Source organism: Volvox carteri (assembly GCF_000143455.1).
Source record: "Volvox carteri f. nagariensis unplaced genomic scaffold VOLCAscaffold_114, whole genome shotgun sequence".
Classification (NCBI taxonomy): Eukaryota; Viridiplantae; Chlorophyta; class Chlorophyceae; order Chlamydomonadales; family Volvocaceae; genus Volvox; species Volvox carteri.
The window spans coordinates 48,185-55,457 of NW_003307657.1; positions in this window are offsets into that span (position 1 = coordinate 48,185).

The following is a 7,273-nucleotide window of genomic DNA, read 5'->3' on the forward strand; positions in this document are numbered from 1 at the left end:
CTCCCGACCCTCCCGACCCTCCCAACCCCGTTCCCCGACCCTCCCTATCCCCCATACCCCGCCAACCCCAGTGCCCCGACCCTCCCAACCCCTATTCCCCGACCCTCCCTAACCCCCATACCCCGCCAACTCCCGTGCCACGACCCTCCCAACCCTTCCAGCCCCAATTCCCCGACCCTCCCTATCCATACACACCTTGTAGCGATGTATGACGTACGTCCCTCGACTCGAAAAGCTCCAGGCCACGCTCTGGAGGGTAGTGGGTGCAGTCGGAGGCCAAGGACAACGTTAGGCTAAGCTTCAAATATGCATGTTCTAATGCACTGTTTTTAGCACTCATCTGGGGCGTTGCTTCGCTGCAATAGCCCATTCTTTCCCCCCGTGTGTACTCCCTAAAACCCTAAGCCAAATTATACGGGGTCACATCAATTCTTTTGCTTTCACTAGCCTCAATTCGCTACTGCAGTTTACATCGAGGCAGTTAACCCCAGGCCACGCAGAGGACGCCCGGGGCGCAATCCCTTTTGGTTTTCACACCAACACTTTTCTTCGCCGTAGTGTTCAGGCCACTCCAGTCAGACACCGGCACCATCGGCTGATTCCACACATCTTCGAGCCTCTTGGCAAATCTCCTGAACTCATTTATATAGGTCTTTTGGCTCGCGGTGTTAGGGTCGACATCGAGCCGCGACCGGTCATTTGCAATATCCGCTACCTGTTAGCTGAGCAGCTATATCCGGACCTGGATCAGCTTCCCAGGCCGAGGCAAACTATTGTTATCAGCACAACAGGTGGTGCAATTTCCTCTATTTGAATACGGAGACTTTTGTGCGCCTAAGCGCAATGATATGATGGAGTAAATGCTGCAAGCTTATCGAGTCGGTATTCTACTCTTTCCCGACGCAGTGTTACCAGTTATTCCAGCTGTTTTTACGCAGCTACTCTTTGTTTTGCAGCTCGATACAACGCAACTTTACAGCGACACCAGCTTAGGTGGGGCGGGTTCAGTACTTTTAGTAGTCGCTAGGCTTTTTATTGCTTAGTCCTTGCCTGTTCGCCTCGCGTTTGTTGCTGCATCTTTTACTTTTTCTTATCTTGTTTTTCGTAAGCTAATTATTACACAGGGAAGCATAAGTCCCACGGAGCCTCTACATCGCAACATCCCGCGGGCCGCCACTGCGCAACATCTTCGCTCGACGAGTCAGCGAGATCAGCAGGAGGTAAGCAAGGTTTCGCGTAAGGATACGCGTAGGGTGTCCACCTCAGGGTCTAGTACTAGCGAAGCCGCCCGTATTCCGTGCTCGCGTTCCGATAGTGGCCTAGCAGTACAGGTGGAACTTCCCCTGACTAAGTTAGCTCCAACTGAGGGTGAGGTTACTGCCCCACTAGAAACTACCGGAACAGATTCCGATAGGGAGAAGTGGTCGCGTCTCTTTGAAGCACTAGGTAGGCCCCGCACCTACCTCAACCCTATATTTTCTAGGGACAGCGATTCTGATGACGAAATCATGCAGAACCTTTACCCTACCCTCGACCCGTTCCAGCACAACGGGTTGGATGACTTCCTCACCAAGGTGTTCCAGCAAGGAGTTGCCTACCCGCTCACTAGGAACAACTTGTCTGTTGAGAGCCTCAAATCGTACCTTGACGCACTGCCTGGTCGTAACACGCCCTTCGAGGCGTGGTACAACTCCCACAGACAGGACCTCATAGCCAAAGCTGCAGCGCACTTCAGAGTAGCTGAACCAGGTGCGGCGGCCAACACCATCTCTCCTCACCAACTGTACGACTATTACGCCCACATTTTAGAGGAAAACTTTGCCTCCGCGCACGCGGAAAGTGATCTTGCGCGCTTCAGAAGCATGCAGCAGGGAGCTCTCTCTCCCATAGTCTTCAAGGATATGCTGCTAGCGCTGGAGAAAAAGCTGGACGGTAGGGTCAGCAAGCACCAGGTCGCGGAACGTTTTCTAGAGGGTTTAAACCCCATGGTTCGGCATCACCTGGAGAGGCACCTCATTACCGTGGAGCGTACCAAGTGGTACGATCGTTTGGAGAAGACGGCACAAGAGGCTGAGGTTGTGTGGAACAACCTTCCGTTGGAGGACAGAGCAGTGCAGGTACGCAAAAAGCCGCCGCAGCAGAAGAGTGCAGCAAAACCCCCTATTAAGGAAAAACGCACCTTTTACTGCGAGAAGCACGGCACTAATGCATCTCACGATATGGCGCAGTGCCGTGTCTTAAATCCCCCAAAGACGAAGTCCGCGCTTTTGACCTCTGACATCCCCTCCGGTATTGTTGAGCGTGTGGTTACCTTGATTTCCCAGGGACAGGGCAGCGCGTCGACCTCAGGGGGGTCCAGAGGAATGGGCGGGCAAAAGCAGAAGGGGGCTGGGCCATCTAAGCCCAAGCAGGGACAGGGTGCTAGCGAATCGCGGGGGAATAGGCCATCTTGCGAGTTCTGCGGAACCATGGGTCACCAGCAGAGCAAGTGCTTCATTTTCCACCCCGAGCTCGCTCCCGCGGGCTATGAGCCTGCTAACCCAGCCCTGAAGGTTTTATTTCTGCAGCGCAAGAAGGCGGTTGAAAAGAAGGCGGCCTTGGCGGCGGCTGTTGCCGCAGCTTTCGAGGACGACTTCGCAGCAGAGGACGAGGGGGATGAGGAGGTGGCCTGCTGCACGACGCAGTTCCATGAAGCGGCGTCTAACGCCTCTCCCAGCCAGCAGGCCAGGATGGCGCCACTCACATGGACGCGCAGCGCACAAGAGGTAAGGTACAACAGCTTAGCCACCATGCATTCGCAGGCTGTTCCTAAGTCCTTTACCCCTGCCCCTTTAGTCACGAAGCAGTACCCACCACCGACACCACCCGTGGCGAACAACTCAAAACGCACTCATACACTGCTGGATGACAATATTCTCCTGCGTAAAATCTCCGACATGCCTGTCGGCACTTTTCTTAACCTGCTCTGCCAGCAGGGGCTGTCTTCCACCGGCGGCCCCTTAGACGCCAAACCCCATCCCCCAAGCACGGCCCAAGCAACACAGGGTTCCAGCTCAGTTTCGAGCAGCTTCGGGGAGGGATTTTCCACGCTTCAGGCCGACAAGAGTGTGCAGCTCGCCTGTTTCCTGGCAGCAGCACCGGAGCTGGTCATGCCACCTCCCCTTGATTCTGGCCTGGCATCTTTTGCCCTGGCGGCCCAAGGGCGCGCCAAACCCTCCAACCACCGTGGTGCCGGTTTCGAGTACCAGGTAAGTGGGGTTAAGGGTCCGCCTCTGCGCACTTTGTCGAAGCTCTCGCCTGATGAGCGGGAGCAGGCTTTAGCGGTTAATCCGTCGGCGGCGCGTTACATGGGGGAACCCGAGGGTCTGTATTACTACGAAACAGGGGCGTGTGTGTTGGTTCAGGGGCAGCACGACAGGGCAGCTCCGGAGGTGTTGCGTGATTTTGCCGCAACGGTCAACGTAATGCCGACCAGTGTAGCCAAAGCACTTAACCTGCCCATAGTCGAGACAACCACGCGGCTGTCCACCTCGTTGCAGCTAGGGGGTGCTGTGCGCGGAGAGTTGGACACCTCAAACATCTTTTTTGAGCTTCTTCCGGGCACGCCGCATGCCACGCGGGTCCCGCTTACTAAAACCCTGGTCGTTGACGAGCGACCCGACCTGTTTCAGCTCCTAGTGGGTAATGAACAGGCGAAATTCTTAGGGGACGCTCTGGAATCATATCCAGAGCCTAGGCTGCACTTTCATCCTAACTTTTTGCAGTACCCTAATTATAAGGTAACGATTCCCATGCGCAAGCTTGTGAAGCACAAGCCTTCTCAGCATGGTTCACTTGTGGGAGTTGCGTGCGTCAGCATGGCCATTCCCAGCACCTCTCCTTCCGGCTCCGAGCTGGGGGGGGGGAATCCACCGCTGACGTCCCTCCTATTCCGCACCAGTCCTCTCATTCCTCTGAGCAGGGCACGTCAACCGCCTACATCAACAACACTAGGCGAGATCACTGGGGCAACTTCGCGTCCCGGTTATCAGTTGGTGCGAATCAGCTTGGTTCCATTTTCCTTTTGCTACTTACGTATGCCACTTTCTTTGTGGACGCATTCAACGTGTGTTTTGTTAGCCCCGTTCTCACGGCGGCTGGTGCCGTTCTTTTATACACGGCCAACGGTTTAATAGATCACGCTTGCCTAGCTACACGACCCATGCCTGTTTCCTCTTCGCGCCACCCTCCTGCTCGCACAGGAAAGCGAAAGAAGCCACTGTATAGGCGTAGGTCTTTGTTAGGCCATCCTGCATTACAGCCACGTAGCGGCTGGCACTTCGCTTCCTTTGCTCTCGTTGCATCCCTGTTGCTAACTCTAGCCGCAGGAGCAGGTGCCATGCAAGCAGCATGGACTGGCAGTGACATGGTGCAGGCGTCGTCCAGTTTAATCACCACTGGTGGCGTCCTCTTGCATCAGCCGGGAGCATCGTCCATCTTTCCAAGGACCCGTCAGCCTGTGGGTTTCGACCCCTGCTCTCCCGAGGGTCCTAGTTCTTCATTCCACCCCTTTTTAGGGTTTTCCTCCGCCTTATCCAGCGTCGGCTCGTTCACTCCTGAAGGCGTTTCAGCAGCAGCCGGTTACAGCCGCTACCAGAAGGACCCAGAAGGTGGGTGGATCTGGGGCAACAGTGCCTTGCTAAACCCTCAGAATAGCGCAGCGCTACAAAATATAGTCCGCTCGCGGAAGAGCTTGTCCTTTGCCTATTCCATGGAACAATTACCGGGCTATAGTGGGGATCAGGGTCCTTTCACCTTGGACCTAGATACAGACAGGCCTATAGTGCAACCCCCTAGACGTTACTCCCCCATGGAAAAGGAGGTCATAGTGGGAAAAACTTCGGAACTCGTCAAGGCGGGTATCGTTGTTGAGCACAAGGGCGCGACTGTCTGTGCGGTGAACCCAGTCATAGCCGCTAAAAAGGATCCAGACATGGGCTTATGGACAGACCACCGCATGGCGCAGGACTACCGGCCTGTTAACAAGCACACTCGGGCTGATCGCTATGGGTTGCATAGGCCGGAGGACATTTTTCATCAGTGTGCACATGCACGCATATTTTCTAAGTTAGATTTGCGGCAGGGATTCTTGCAAATTCCCATTTTGCCTGAAGACCAACCGAAAACTGCCTACTGGGTTGGGAATAAGCTCATGATGTACACACGCATGCCTTACGGCCTCAAGAACGCCTCGGCAAAATTCCAACGAGTAATGGATTACGAGTTGGCTAAGGCAGGGCTAGATGGCTGCTCTCGTGCATACATAGATGACGTGCTAATCTATAGTGCAACCCCAGAAGAGCATTTAAAGCACGTCGCCGCGGTTCTAGACACGCTGCATTCATGTGGTCTACGGGCTCATCCTGATAAATCTATCTTTGGTGCCGATGTCATTGAGTATCTAGGCCACAACTTAAGCGCCGAAGGCATCAGTCCACACCATGCAAAGATAGCTGCGATCATGGCCCTAAAACCCCCTCGCAACGTGTCCAAACTCCGCTCGTATCTAGGTTTTGTCAATTATTATCGTTGTTACATACCTAACATGAGCTCGCTAACTGCCAACCTCACCCTTTTGTTGAAGAAAGATCAACCCTGGGTTTGGGGCCCTGAGCAGGAAGCGGCCTTCACGAGCATCAAGTCTGTCTTTTCTAGGGAAGGTCTTATTTTGCGCCGTGTAGACTATACCCGCCCGCTGATCCTGCACACCGATTTCTCTAACCATGGGATTGGTGCTGTTTTAGGCCAGCTGGACGATCAGGGTAACGAGTACATCTGCGCGTGCATTAGTCGTTCCCTTAATAAGCATGAAAAAAATTATAGCAGCTACAAAGGGGAGATGCTTGCTGCTGTTTGGGCTGTCAAAATGTTCCGACATCACCTCCTTGGTGGGCCCAAGTTCACTCTTGTCACTGACCATCAACCCCTAACGTACCTCATGAGTGCAGATGGGCTCACGGGGCAGTATGCACGGTTTGCACTCATCATGCAGGAATACGACTTTGAGGTTGTGCATCGCCCGGGTCTTAAGCACCAAAATGCTGACCTGCTCTCTAGGCAACCAGTCCCGTCATCCGTTGACAACACAGGGGCTCGCATGGATCAGGACTTGTGTGAAACACGCCGTACCTCAGCACTCACTGCACAGTCTTGGGTTGAGGGCGTCAATTTGCGTACAGCACTTGCTTCATTCACTCCCGTCGCTGGATTTTCTGATGACTTTTGTCCACTGCCTGACTCTTTATTAGCCGGTAGTTTGGGTTTGCCTTGCGATTCACTGCATGTGCCTCCGGATGACGAGCCTGATATGGACTCGAAGGAAGGGGAACAGTTGCATGCTAAAGCTGTTCGCTGGGTCAAGGAAGCAGCCCGAATTTCACCTCACCTATTCCCTTCTAACCACACTAACCCTTTTGCCCGAGCTTTCTTCTCTCGTGCTCTGGGGTCGGGGGTAACAGTTTACGAACCCATAGGTGGGATGTGTGCAGGTCTAGAGGCTTGCCTCCGCAACGGATATCGTGTAGACAGGTATCTCTCTTCGGAGCCTGACTCAGAGGCAGCCAAGGTAATTTCCGCGCGACTGGATTGTCTCAGCGCAGAATATCCCAGACAGTTTTCTCCCGAGGCTTACCGGCGTGTATGGTTGGATCTCCCACTGGATCCTAAGAAGGTGGACGAGCGAGCTCTTCTTGCAGCAGGAGCTTGTGATGGTTCGCAGTGGTTTATTTTCGCCAGTTGGTGCTGGCACGACGTCGGCAAGGAGCCTGGTTCTTTAGCATCTGGCGTCTGCGTCACTGATCACGTCTTAAATATCTTGCATATTTTGCAGCGCATTCAGCGTCGCACATCAGCTTTTATGTTTGTTTGCGAGAAGCCTCAAGCAACCTGGTTGAACGCTTTGGCAGCTCAGAATCGCTTAGTTTCTGCATTAGGTGATCCGGTTGTAGTCGATGCAGCTAGATTTGGATCTTTCGCGCATTGCATGTCAGTTCACTGGACGAATCTGGCCAGCAGCAGTCAGCTTGCAGCGGTTACGTCCGTAATTTGCCCAGAGTCGGAACATTCACTGCAGAGTATCCTGGCACCCGGCCGCACCGTCGCTATGGCGCAGTCCACGGAGTCGGGGCCCTATCTGCAGTGCAATAAGCCAGGTGAGCCGGTCAGTGTTGCACCTAGCTTGAGTCGTCCAAATGTACGGGCGTTGCAGGGGCTCGTCCATGACTCTCTGTCTGGC